This window comes from Oreochromis niloticus, linkage group LG20, assembly GCF_001858045.2.
Source record: "Oreochromis niloticus isolate F11D_XX linkage group LG20, O_niloticus_UMD_NMBU, whole genome shotgun sequence".
NCBI classification, from domain to species: Eukaryota; Metazoa; Chordata; class Actinopteri; order Cichliformes; family Cichlidae; genus Oreochromis; species Oreochromis niloticus.
This window is the reverse complement of record NC_031984.2, coordinates 12,087,683-12,102,525: the sequence shown is the minus strand read 5'-3', so window position 1 is coordinate 12,102,525 and position 14,843 is coordinate 12,087,683. Positions and strand designations below refer to the sequence as shown.

Sequence of the window (14,843 nt, the reverse complement as noted above, 5' to 3'; positions counted from 1 at the left end):
GTGAGCGTGAATGGCTGCCTGTCTCTCTGTGTTAGGTCTGTGATATAGCAGTGACCTATCCAGGGTGTACGCTTCCTCTCACCCTATGACAGCAGGGACTGGCTCAAGACCCCTCGTGACCCTAAATTGGATAGGTGGTAAAAAAAAAAGGATGGATGGAGGGTGAAGCATCCATATAACCACCAATAATGACTTTAGGTAAGTTTGATGCCATTCTCTAATAAATCACACGTAAGAAGGAGCTTATAACGTGCAGTTGATGGGTCCTTTCATAGACTAATTATTTGATTCAGTCAGTAATAAAAAAACAACAAAATAAAATGTTGGATTTCCAGGCTGTGCAGAATCTTCCACCAGTCTGCTGCTTTTTTTGTTCAGCTTGCTCTTCAATATATTATGAAGAACTCTCAAATGCTTCTTGAACAGGGCTGCATGACATCTGAACTAAAATCCATTTATAGATTTTCTAACTTCAATGGTTACGACTGCTTTCTTGGTTTTAGTGTCCTTAACAGCCTACTCATTTATCGGGATGCTTAGGCCAAGGATGAATGAAAGTCAAAAGCTTTATTGTTCTTAAATTATGTAAACATTGTAATAAAAAACACATTTACTTGATGATATATTTTGGTCAATAAAAGACTTACCAAGTGGAATAATCCTGACAGGTGCTTTGATTGTTTCTACTCAGATCATCTCATGCAAAGAGTTTGTATAGGTGTACGACTGCTGTTAATCATTATTTTGAAAGAAAAAAGTTAAGTTATATACGGGGAGATTCTTTATCAATTATTCAGTTGTTTGGTAAAATATTAGAAGGTTGTGATCAATGCTGGTTGTATTTTTACAGACCCTCAGGCAATGTCTTCCCATTACTCGCTTCCCAAAAACTAATAGAGCAACACTTGAAAACGTGCAATGATATAAAACATACTAAAGCAGAATAAAGTCCTCTGATGTGAAAAGTTTTACTTAAAGCCCAAATTCATTGTCTACCTTTGACAACAGCTGTTTGACACTTCATGTGAAGACGACACTTTGTAAAAGGTGAAATGCTGATTGTTGTTTCATCATATAAAGTTAAAAAATTATAAATACAGTTAAAGAACAAGAAATGAGAAAGGTTTCACTGTAATTTAAGGCTTTAATAATGGTCCACAGCTTCCCTTCTGTCACTTGTCTTCAGTTATGTTATTAAATTATTAAGCTAAAGGGTTCTTAGACTAATCTATCAAGCCTGCATTTGTGAATATTAACAAGTAGTTCACAAATGGATTTTAGGGGTAATGACTGAAAAGTCCATTAAATGAATGGAAACAATCAGCCACCCAGTACATTGCTGTGAATGTTAGCAAGTCATTTAGTAGCCAAAATAAACTATCAAATATTAATAAATTCTTCAATAACCCTCCTCATATAGGCTGGCACTTATTATCAGCCTTTCTGTGCATTTCGGTAAGGACTAAAAAATTCAGACCAGCTGACCAATTCAAGTTTTGAGAGAGGATTTTCTTCATTAATTCATTACTGAACATTAAGCTTAACGTACACGTGGATATTTACTCGTGGAAAGCGGGCAAATCATGTTGTTAAGTTCACGACCCCTAAAAACTCTAATACTGGAAGTTCTCTGACAGACACAACAAACCGAACCAAAATTAAAGTCCAGTTTGTGACTGAAGCAGCTCGATCTCCTCTGTTCTTTCATTAATGAGAGAGAGAACGGTGCAGCGGATTAGACTGATGAATCGATAACTGCAAGGTAATGACAAAACTTATAAAGAAAAGCGATTCCAACAAACAAAAGGATCCTTCCCAGGGGAGGATCCGAGGTAATCACTGAACATAAAAGTCCAGAGCAAGGCGTGTGAGTGCACAAGATTGCGTGCTTGTGCGCGTTGTGGGATGGCAGCATAAAAAATGGAGACTGTGATTAAAAACTTTGAAGATTCCTCAAGTGCTCAAAAAGACAAACGAACAGCGCCAAGGAGCGATGGCAGTGGAGCTTAATATGCGCTAGTCGGCGCCTTAAGAATGAAATTTAATGCCTGCGTGTTGCATGTGAATTCAGGCAACGGTGCACTCAGAGGAAGACGGAGTGACTTAAACCTGGAAGGGAGCCCACCCTGCACAGGTTTGCTTAACGCGGTGTATCCACGAGCAACAATCATGTCCACAGAGAGTCTGAAATGGCGATAACGCACACAAATATGCTTCCACAGCTGCAAGCATCGCGCATATTTTTGTTGTGTGTGTGTGTATGTGTGTGTGTGTGCGGGAGGATGAGATGCGTCACTGCCTTACAGTAAATAATCTCACCCTAGCAGACGCCAGCAGCAGGGAGAGCCAGCGGGGCTTCCAGTGAGGAAAGTGTGATGCAAATACACGAGAGCGCAGTTACAGTTTTACGCCTAAATCTTTGCAACAGGAGACTGACAGCAGGGATGGAGACAGATCTTTTTAAATCACCTGCTCATGCATCATCCAGGTGCATTGAGAAACGGCACAACTCTTGACATAAGTTGTCAGCTGCTTAAATCGAGCGCACAAGGACTCTTTTCAACCTGAAATCCTCCTCCCCTTTTCTCTGCTCCAATTAAGTGTCCAACTCGGGGGTTTGACTTATTGATCCGTTTTTCTTTAAATGCAGCTGATTTCAGTTCAATTGATCAAGCAACGGTTTCACTCACTCACTCAGTCCCTGTCCCTCCCCCACCACTTTCCCCCCCTTGTCGCTTTCTGCGTTGCCAATAGTGTCAGTGCTTGACAACGTTTTCTTGAAGCGCTTAAAAAAAAGATAGAGGAGAGATAATTTTCAGTCGTGCGCGGTGGGAGGGAAGATTTGTGCAGTCAAACAGAAGAAGCAGTAGACGAGGAGGAGAAAAAAAAAGTAGGAAATCTCTGCAACCTCTGGAGTCTCATTCAGCACCGCTCGCTCCTGGACAGCGTCTGAGCGGCGGAGTTGATCGAGAAACAGGGGATTTGTTCAAACATCCAGTCTGGGAGTAACACTGCATTTAAACGGGGCACTTAATTTTCTTCACGACTTACAATCCACATTGGCATGTTCACTTCCCACACCTGTCATCCTCTTCTGTTGAATTGAATCTGTGCGGCAAGCAGCGTTTCAACAGCGAGGGAGTCCAGAACTGACTGGAGCTGGTGCCGCCAAACAAAGACGCTGGAAGAAAAAGAAAGAAACCTGGACGGCATCACAGCTCGCAGAAGTTCTTCTCCTCCACTTTGGGCTCACTTGTATCATGAAGATTTAAAGGTAACCGGTATTCTTTTCTTTTACACTCTTATACTGGCGTCAGCGAGCTTTAGGAGTGGTATGACAGCCAAGCATCCCAGAGTTACGCAGCTGTGTTGTGGTTTCTGCCTGTGAGAGTATGCTGCACAAACAGTCTAACCTATTAAGCTACTTAATTGGCATCTTGGTGTGCTTTGGAAGCAGTAGTCCATTATATTAAGAAAACACACCAACAATGAAGGCAGTCGTATCTTGTTTCATTGCCTTTTGACTAAACCCAATATCAAATAGTGACTTTACAAATCTCCTGGTGTGTATGCGTGCATTGCAAGATTTAGTCCTGTTTTGGGGAGGCCGTGGTCTTTGTCTGGTCAGATACTCAACAGATGAATCACATTTGCTTAAAGGCTTTTGGAGGAAGAACGAAGCTGGTGGTAGTCGTGGAGCTGATGGGGGGGAGTGGGGGGGCTTGGCAGTACAATGAAGCCCTTCATCAGCTGTATCTATAGGAGCTCCCGCTGCAAACCCCTCTCTCTTTTCCGCTCCACTTGGCTAGATCCTTGCAGAAGCAAATCGGCGAAGTCTATAGGAGTAATCAATGAACACACACGGTAATCTTAAAGTAATGTATTCATTTAAGATAGATATGAAGATGCTGCTAATGGGTAATATGCCAGCTTTTACATGGTTGTCTGGAAGAACAGGTGCCAATCCATCTTTGCATTTAATTATTTTCAAGTGAGACTTGACGCTCTGGTGGGTGATGGTGACGCCTCTCTGATATTGCACCTCTGTTGGAGAATGCATTGATTAGAGCTCACGTTTCTGCTACTCGCAGGTTATACATGATGGTTGTTTCATTATGTCGAAACAAAGTATACATTGATTTCTTGAAGATTTTCTTCAATTTAAGTGATAAGAAGTGCAATTTCCTTCTAGATTTATAAAGAAATAAGAAGAAAATCTGCTTAAACACTGTTCTGATATGAAGGGTATTATTTTATCTTTTTTTTGTTCCACATAGAGGTTTTAATGGATGTGCTCTGTTTCCACTTTCGTTTTAATTTTTATGACAGTCTGGCTTTTGCAGGTTTGTTAGGTTCTACTCTAAATCTCTCCAGAGCCTAACCTCCTCATCTACTTCAAATGCCTCACTGGATTTCAATTAGTGAGAATGATTTAATTTGAGCTGATACTCTTCAAAACTCACACAAAATGTGAAAGGCATGTGGAAGCAAATGACAACAATAAAAATGACTTGGTATTTGCACACGGTTGGTCTTTAAAGACCAATTAGATGCTCCTTAAGCACTTCTTGAATCGGCTGGAAACATGCAGACATGTTCCACCGAGCCAATAAAATTGAAACAGAAGCATTTAATTTATTTTTATATATATATTTTTCAAAGGCATATGGGTCTTTTGAAATCCCCAAACAACCACTTTTAAATACCCATCAGAACTGTTACCAGCAACAACTCTTTGCGCTTTTTTTAATTCAAATATTAATTGAGACAATAGGAAACTGACTCTCTGGATCTTTGCTGCACTAGTTCTCCATCTAGTCGACAGTTTGAGTAATATTTCACTGTCTTGAGTGCATATTTCCATCAGTAGTCACAGTACGTGTGCAACAGTTATTATTATAAGAAGAAAAATTTGTTTTCTCAGCCTTCACAGTTCCTATTTATGTGCAACTGTGGAAAAATGAATTGTGGTATGAAGTCAGGTGGAATTTTAGATTTATTATAGTATGAGCAAAAACAGAAATGGTGAATTTTTTGAAAAGATCAAGTCTTACCGAGAAGCTCACCAGAGTATTTGCCAAACAGGAGTTTTTAATGTGCTAATCTTAAATCCCAACAAGTCACACTAAGATCCACAAGTGGGGGCAAAGATTGTTGACCTCCCCTTTTTGTTTTCATGTGTTTGTGGCCTTAATTAGAACATAAAGTATTAAAGATTCATCCTGGCTTTCTGAATGTTTGTCTGTTATTATCGATTGTGCTGCAGTTACCACGTGGCTTTGCTACTTTTAAAGACAATAATATCAAATTGTCTTTATCATCACAAAGACAATAGGATTTAAATAAAGTGCACTTCTTCAAACACGTCTCATAATTTTCCCAAAGACCCGACCCCAGAATGTGCAGAGATGACCATTTACTGACCCCGAACTGACCTAATAAGATATACTGATTAAAGGTTTACATTAGTTCAGAATTCACTGTTCAAGTTAGGGGTTACCAATCAGATGTGAAATTTTAATGGAACCTAAGAAGAAGTGCCGTGCCAGAGGCCAACCCCAGCGAAAGAACAATTCCTTCACACTTTTGGCAGTTTAAAAAAGCTTGCTTTCCAAAGAAAAAAAATCTAAAAACATCTATATTTTTTACACTTCACTTTCAGAGTATACATTTTTAATGGTGCGAGACAACCAGTATTTCCACTCATTAAAAAACAGAAAACCCTCTAATTTAGATCGAAATCCCAGAGAAGCTCGACTAAAAAGCTCACTGGTTAAATAAAACCTGTTAGTTTTAAACTTTACATCCAAATGGGCTTTCTTGTACTTTAAGTGTTCCAAACCTGATGATGTTGCCTTTATACCCAGAAAATCATCCAGGACATGTTTACTGTCATTTCCCTCATCTTATGTAATTAATTTTTCATGCTGCTAGGAGTTAGCATGACATTAGAGGAACAGGGCAGAGAAAATCATTTTCCTCACTGGCTTCTCCTCCTTTTCGTTTTCACACTGTGCTGAAAGCAAGAGCATACGTCAGCGCTGAAATTCACATCCAGCAGTGCATAGAGACCGACAGACAAGATGAGGCAGGCAGACAACGCTTCTCTCTGCCTGTTGGAAGACTTTTAGATATCCATTTCACTGTTGTTCCTTATCACTGCTTCTTGATCACGGAGTGTCTACATTCTGGATCACCTCCTCTGCTTTTCCTCCTGGCTGTCCATCTGTTCATCGGGGGGCCGTCTGTGTGGCCTCGCTGTGCTGACCACAGTCTGATGATCTCCAAAACAACAGCAGAGCCATTCCTCACACATTCCCATTTTCTAAACTGCTGCTTCTTCTTCTCTACGATTCTTAAACAAGCTTTCTGGTTTTCGAAAGTCTCATTTCTTCCACGTGTGTCTTGTCTGCCAAAAATTAGTTTTGTCGCAAGCTTTGCGTACTTTTCTTGATGATATTTTATAGTCCAGGTGCTCTTGTGTAAAACCACCATGCTATAAGTAAACTGTCTTATCACAGAATGTGTGCGTAAGAGCTATAACCCGCCTACAGTTGGAACCTCTTCATTAGAAGCCTGTTGACACTAATCAGAGATGACAGCCACTGACACTCTGGTTAATTTACAAGATTTACAACACAAACAATAAAGGAAATAATCTTTCCATTCCAGCAAGCGTGTTTTTCTTAATGGAGACGTATTTGACAAGGCGTCGAATTAATCTTTGTTCTTATCAAATGTTGTAATGCCACTTGCTGGCCTCAGCAAAACTGGCTTCAAACTGCAGTTTAAACCGATGCTTAAATTTGTTCCCCTTGACAGGAGGAACTCATTCAAATAAGTCAAGAGCATAATGGATCCATATCACAACGCACTTGTTATGACTCAGACAAAAGGGTTTCGATTTAGCCTTCAGAGTCATAAGATGAAGAATTGCTCATGATCCAACTTAAATGTTGAGTCATCAAGGCCTTTTTAAAAAATATATCAGTTAAGTTGATTAAAGTTGCAAGAAAACATTCACAAACTCTTTGGACTGATCATGGATTCAGCACTAATTATTCTGAAAATGTGTTGTGATCCTTATGTCACCATTATTGCTGAACAAAGCGTAAAAACACACAAACAGCGGTACCTTTCATGTCTTTGCGGAACACTGTGAATAACAATTAATAGTATAATACATGTGTTTTAATAACACTCTTTTAATAAATTGATAAGTAATTCTCAACAATGATGGCTGTTTTTGTTTTTTTATTTGAAAAATAACCGCTCACTTTGAATTTAATGAAAGCCACACAGTTAAAACATGTTGGAACGGAGGTGTGTTTCCTATGCATGGTATCACCTTCTTTTCCAAGACTCTGCGGAGACCAATTATTGTAGTTCTGAAACCAAAAATGGTTTTTTTGCTTAAAGTGGGATTTTAACTTCTCGAAACTTTTGGGCTCCTCTCTCATATTTTTCTTTCTCCCTCCCTTGTGTTCCTTTTTAGCCTATATTTTACGCAACTTCTATGAAACTAGGGCTGCAAATGGTTTCGTCACACTCATGTTTTCCAAGTAGGACATGGTGCTCTTCCTTGGGCATCAGTTATGATGTATAATTGACAGATTTGTTGATTAGTGTTGGATTAAAGTGTAATTTCACGGGGGAAGATTTGGCTGAGTTTTTCACAGTATATTCCAAACACCTAAATCCAAATCACAGAAATAAAGGACAAACAAAGATTAGGACACGGTCTAAACTGAAAGTAAAAAGAAGCTACTTTTGGCTGCTCACTTATTCAAGAGGGGTCGTCACAGCAGGTAGCTGTGCATGTTTGATTTGGCAGAGTTTTCTGCAGGATGCCCTTCCTGAGGTGTCTCCCCCTGGGATCGAACTGGGCATCTTTCACTTGTTAGGCAAACTGTAAGCGATAGCGTTAAATTAACCAAGCATCTAGAACATCTCATATTTAGCTGCTATGACTACAGATTTAGGTGGATGCTATAATTAATCAGGTTGTTGACACCAAAAAATAAATATGTCTATTTCCTCATTTTAGCCACACACACACACAATCTACAGTTAGCGGTTATAACACGCAACTGTTCCGATGTGTCGTCAGGACATCATTTTTCAGTGCCTTCCACAACATTTACAATTCACTGTTTAGGAACTGAACCATCACTGTAAAGAAATAAATCTGTTTAAGTAACTGACACCAACTCATATGCACATGGAAATCATTCTGACTGAAGATTTGCAGTCTCGCGTTTACATGCACTGACACACATAATTGGGACAGTGTGATGTGCACAAATGATGTACAGATCCTGCATTTGTTTAACCTCAAAGGCTATCTTGTCTCGTCTTCATCATTTTATTTGTGTAGCTGCTGTTATTATTCATCCATACATTTTCTTAGCTGTTCCAGTCAGAGTCGTGGAAGGGCTGGAGTCAGTCCCATGACTTGCTGATATGGTGCACGAAGCAGGGTACAGTGTAGAAATGTAACATGCCTCACACAGGCAGGATTTCACACATACATAATGAACCACTCCTTGGCAAATATAAGTAGCTCTACTTTGTGACAAATAAACAATGGAGCACTAATCACCTACTTCTTCTGAGTGTATCCTATCTCGTGGTTAGACACCTGCTCCCCCATGTTGGAGAGAGTAATGTTCATGGTGATAATAATTATGTTCAGCAGCCCCAGTAAACTCAATGCAGCAGATGAGCTGTTTCTTCACTAGGTGCAGGTTCTGGCTAAAATGGTATTCTTTAAAGTAGCAGACCTACTGTCACCAACTGCCATCCAAGATGGTTCATTTTAATTCTTCTGACTGAGGGGTGAGAGACTCTTTGGAGTGCCCCAACGACCAGGCTTGTTGGAGGGTAAATATGAGAAAGAAAGCGTCAGCTTGATAGTGAGAGTGAGAGGATTGTCCACTAGTAAACCAATCACAAATGGCCTAAGACTCAGACAGATAAAAAAAAAAGATTTATATTCATACTTGAGTGGGCATTAATATAACTGGGTGGTACCCCCAGCATGTGAGCCTAGCTATAAAGATTTGGCAAAAGTTTTGTGACTTATAAGACCCCGTCAGTAAGAAAACATGGATGTTTGCATTGATATTTACAAAAGTCTCTTTTGTAATCTGCCCAACTACACAAGAGCTCATTCCTGTAGTTTGAATACCAAAACTTTGTCAGCTGGGTTTTTGGGGGTCGTGGAATGAGCACCAGTCATAAAAGCAGTAAAAGCTACACGTTTTAAAAGGAAAACATATTTATGTGTTTGTACCCTTAACGTGTGAGCGGAGCTGAAGATAAACAGGTATACTTGAGCTTGCAGGCAGTGACCAATTTGCATATTTATAGATCTGTGCATACTAAAAGAGGGAAAGGCGTGGAATTACATCTAAGCCATTTGAAAGCATCAAGGGATCATTTTGATTGAGATAAAAAAAACCTTCTAAATATGTATTTCTGATGAACAGAGATGAGTTTTTAGGGATTTAATCAGTACCAGGAGAGGAGATTTAGGACCTTAGCCATCTGGGTAATAAAACGCTTGTTTTTAGCTTCGGTAAGATTACATAAAAACCTATGTCAAATGTCAGTGCAAAAAGGAAAACAAATATAATCTAGGGTGCTTAAGTTCAGCGTTTTGTTGTCCTGTCTATCCGACTTCCTCCTCTGCAGCCTTTGTGGCTTTAGAAAAATAACCCAGTATTATCGCCCTTGTGTTAGACACGAGCAACAGGAAACTACGCCACTAGAATCTAAACAAATGTTATTTTGCTGAGTGAGTGCTACTGTTGTTTTTCTTGGAAGGACAGCGTCAGTAATCAGTTTGTTGTTTGGTGTGAGTAACATTGACAAACCATGTTTTTATTCATGCTCTCCCAGCAGTCAGCATGAATTAAACAAACTTTTAATCGGTTACCTGTTTGACTGCGTGCGGTGAAGCTGCGCTGTTTTTCAGTTTTCAATTTTAGTTTCAATCACAGAGTTCATGGGAATTATTTCATCTTTTCTATTAGCAGCCTTAGTCAGCACTTAACCTGTTGTTTGGTATGATGTCTTCAGGTCATTTGGATCTTCTTGACTTTATTTGCTTAGAGCAGAAATATCAGCTTTAATGGTATTTTGGTTAGGAGTTTTTGTAACACTGGACATGCTGCTTCCTTTTCCACATTCCCTATTTAATTGTATTAGTTCTAACATGCAAGCATAATAGAGGTAAGAGGCTAGTTTACATTCTGTAAAACTTTGACATGGGAGCCAGAGGTTGTGATGCTGCTTGGAGGGCAATTATAACAAGGTTTTTTTCCTTATATGGTTTCATAATGTTTGTTGCATTCAAGACATTTACCGTCTGCTGTGCCCTGTTTTGTGCTCTTAAAAAGGCACACAAGGCTTGCGTTTAATAAGGAGGGCTGCTTCTGCATTTTTCATTGATATTCACAATGCGTGAGTTGAGGAATTTTCCCGCTTTCTTTGTCAGTCTGTTGAAGCCTGCCCACTACTCATGAATATGTATGAGCATATTTTAGACTAAAGACTTTTAGTCTACGAACTCCCCCATGAGCCTTAAAAACGAAATTCTTTTGCACAGTCAAACTGATCTTAAACCAAACAATAAAATTAATAAAATCCAAACAAAATACTTATTTCGTGATATTTTCGTGCACGCAAAAATAAAAATAATTCAGACAGTTTCACAGATGATATAAACAGGAAAGCTTTTTATTGTTCCCAGCTGCTTCCTTTTTATTTCAACTTTGGCTTTAAAAAAATTAACAAATGAGGTTGGATGTACATATATGTACATCACCTTCTGCTGCTATATGTACATATAGCAGCAGAAGGTGATGAAAAACACAACGCATGGTAAGATTCAGTATTCAGTATAAATGTTCTAGATACAATAATTCTACAGCAGATGATTGAAGAAATGAGTGGGAAAAATGATCCCCACTCTTTCCATAATACATGACTTCGGGGCCAGTTCCTTTTAGCTGCAACAGACCACTACAGATTAGTCCTTGTTCTGCACACCAGCGCCAGCTAGAAATCTCTTGCCAGCAGCAGTGGGAAGGCTCAGATGAGTTCCTAAATCCTGCAGTCAACAGCCACCCATCTCTATGTGAACTATTCCTGGCCTTGATTACAATTTGTGTGCCACAGTGACTGGCTCCAAAGAAAGAACCACAAGAAGATATTCAATTATGTGCGTAGCGGGGTGGGATGGATGAGCCTTTTGCAGCGACTGAGAAAATTCTAAATTCATTTAATGTCAAAAAAGATTTTTAAAAATAGTTCTGATTTTGGCCACTTTTCATGACGTGAGAAGTTGTTAAGTCATAGCGAATCTTGCAAAAAGATTGCAAAGCAAGCACTAATCCCTTTTGCTCCTTTTCTGTTCTACAGTGAATGCTTATAGATCCACCATTCAGATCAAATTTTCTAATTAGCCTGAAAATGCCTCATAGGAAGGCAGACGTAAAAAGCGCTCGTCCTATACCCTACGCTCCTTCAAAGACCAACATAGGTATAATGATAGCAGACAGTGGAAATGATTTATTTGCAATCCCCCGCTCTGCTTGTTTTGCCTAAGTCAAATCTCCACAATCTAATATAAACGAAGCAAGACAGGAAGCTTAGGATAAGTATGAGGCAGCACAATAGTATTGCTTCTGAGCAAAATGCATTAACATATTGACTTTGCAGAAGTGCATGCAAGCTACCTCAGGTCACAGTTGATTGGCTGGTGCAAATGAGCTCAAGTAAAACATGCAAGCAATCAAAAAAACAAACATGCTGGATGATGTTTTATTCAACGTCTCCCGCGCTCTTTGTCAACAGTTCAGCGCAGCAATCATATTGCACTCTTCAACAACATCCACAGAGCTGTGTTTAACAACATTAAACTGTAAAGGGAGGCTGCCATTAGAGGCTTTGGTTGTTTCAGTTGTTGTGTTTTGCTTCATAATGGGTCTGTAAGGCTACTATGTGCACTGCAGGTCCACTTAATTGTGTGTTGATCTTTTAGAAGCCATTAGTCAGAGAATCCTTGTCATTGCCCCTGCCCTTCCTCAATATGACACTTCAGTTCACTGGTAATGAGATGTCTGTATGTACACCAAGTCCTGATTACTAAAGCAGAGGCAGCATAAGGGATACCATGTCAACTAGTCCCAGCTTTCATGTATAAATATCTATGTGTCGGGTAAATTAATTTTTGAAACACAAACAAAGAACTGGACCTTCTGATTTTATCTTCTGAAAATAAGAAAAACAAAAAAGGAATAAGTAAGTAATTTCATTCATGTCTTCTACAGACGATGGTTGGAGATTCAGGCCAGGAGTGTATTCCCTTGCGGACGGCTTCAACATCAGGTAGGCCCAGTTGTTCCTTTTTCCTCTACTTCCTAGTCCATTCGGAGGAAGCGTGTGCAGCTGGTGCCTTTGTTAACTAGCTGCCCTAACAAGTCTGTGCGGTCATAGCAATGGTGTGCTTGAGGGTGCTCCATTCAGTGACTCCATCATGGTACTGGGAGACTTCAACGCTCATGTGGTCAATGGCACTGAGGCCGGATGGGGTGTGATTGGAAGGGATGGGCTGCCTGAGCTGAACCTGAGTGGTGTATTGTTATTGGACTTCTCTACAAACCACAATTCGTCCATAACAAACACCGTGTTCAAACATAAGCAATCTCCATAAGTACACGTGGCACCAAGACACTCGATGTTGGGGGTCAATGATCGATTTTAGAATCGTTCTGGACAACTGGGTAAGAAAGGAGCTGAGCTGTCAACTGATCACCACCTGGTGGTGAGTTGGATCAAGTGATGGGGGAGGATGCTGGTAAGACCTGGCACACCCAAACCTGTAATAAAGGTGTTCTGGGAACGTCTGGCGGAGGCCCTGGTCTGTTTGTCTTTTAAGTATCTTGGGTCTCGTTCATGAGTTAGGGGAGCAAGAGGTTAAAAGACGGATTGAGGTTGCGGCTGCAGTGATGCAGACGCTGTACTGTCCAGATGTGGTGAAGAGTGAGCTGAGCACAAAAGCAAAACTGTCAATTTAGCAGTCAATCTACGTCCCTACCCTCACCTATGGTCACGAGCTCAGGGTAGTGACCAAAAGAGCAAGATTGCAGATACAAGCGGCAGAAATGAGCTTTCTCCAAAGGCTGGCTGGCCTCTCCCTTAGAGATATGGTGAGAAGTTCAGTGATTCAAGAGGGCCTTGGAGTACAGCTGCTCTCTATGTCAAAAGCAGCCACTTTACTTGGTTCGAGCATCTAATTAAGATGCCTAATTGCCTAACATCACATGTAAATATAAAGGAAATATGATGCGTTTACTTATACTGTAATAACAGTGCTTAAATGTTTTAAAAAGATGCCCACCTACTGTTTATTTTAGGAAACTCCTTGCTTACTACAAGAAGGTCTACAGATTCTTACACAGGTGTGTACTGCATTTTCAGTGGGCTGTTTCATGATTCAAGATACCTGAAATTCATCTGACTTACACACCGTGTCCTGTCTTTGTTTACAGCACAACTTTAATGGGGGCACTGTAGACTCTCCTCAGTCAATACAAACACTATTCCAGACCCCAGCTGCTTCACAACTCAGCAGCATGAAGCCAAACAATGCACGTACACAGCTGTGTATCTGTTACCTCTTAAGACATTGCACTGATGTATGATGGAGACTTAGCCTAACTTTAACCCTAACTACTGATAACTTAACTTAACCTTAGCCTAATATTACCCCAGTGGGCATAGCTTCACATTAAAGTTTAATTATCTACACTACTTGTTTTCTTGTTCCTATTATCTGACTGTGCAAACAGATTTAGGTCCCCATAATGTGAGCAATACTCGAAACGCACACACACATTCAGTGGTAATGTTAGAATGCCTTAGGCTTTTCTTTTCTGGATGTCTTACCCATGTAGAGAAATATCGGTACGTGGCATGCAGTGGATTTGATATATTTGGGTGTTCCACTAGATTAGGTAATACTGGTTCCACCAACATACTCGATTGTAAGAATAAAAATATACATCGTCTTTTATAAAAATCAAACAAGCATAAAAAGGCACATAAAATGCAAATTCTGTACAAGTTGCTCTAGTTTTCTTCTGGAGGACATACAGTACTGTGCAAAAGTCTTGAGCCACCTTTATTTCTTTATAATGCTTCTTCTTTTTTCTTCCTTTATAATTTGCTTCTAAGGACACAGACTTGTAATTTTTAGAGCGGTCTTGAGGAATAGTTTCGAAGGTCTTTCAAAGTATTTCTTTCAAAATTGGCTGCTTTGTCCATCAGTCCAGTCTTTGTACCTGACCATTTTCAGAAGAATGTTTCTTTTTGTCTGTTGAACCACTGATGCTGATCTATGAATCATTAAAGCATAAAAATTCACCCATCTCAGGGATGTTATCAGTGTTGTGTATACACATAACAGACAACTTGGCAAAGTACCCATTTAAATAGTATCTTTAGACACTTTATTCTTAGCAGCCTTTGGGAAAAAACATAATTTGCTCTCATTTCTTTCATTGGATCTATGAAAAATGCCAAACATAACACAGTTTGACAGGCATAAAATAGGATTTTTGCACCAACAAGATGATTCCTAATGAGCTGTTAGCCAAAACCTTGGCATATCTTGGAATGGCATGCCATTAAAATTTTTAGAGAAACCAAAAAAGTAGGCGACAAAAGCAAAAGTGTCAGGTCTAACAAAGCAAAGACCTGACACAGGACCTGGGAGATGCATCTGACTCTTCAGCTGATCCAGCTATTGTTCGCCGAAGCCTCATCGGAAATGG

General features: G+C 39.8%; 1 protein-coding gene across 2 annotated transcripts in view; it reads left to right on the top strand.

The window, feature by feature from the left end:
* The first annotated feature begins 2,737 nt into the window (after window positions 1-2,737).
* Window positions 2,738-14,843, top strand: part of LOC100701884 (metabotropic glutamate receptor 4) — a 190,031-nt gene continuing 177,925 nt past the window's right edge. Inside the window, exons 1-2 of one of the 2 annotated variants that reach the window (XM_013274286.3) lie at window positions 2,738-3,274; window positions 12,339-12,396. The gene's annotated coding sequence lies outside the window, so the exon portion shown is untranslated. The remainder of the gene's footprint in view (window positions 3,275-12,338; window positions 12,397-14,843) is intronic. The other variant, XM_019350139.2, reaches the window with a different exon arrangement.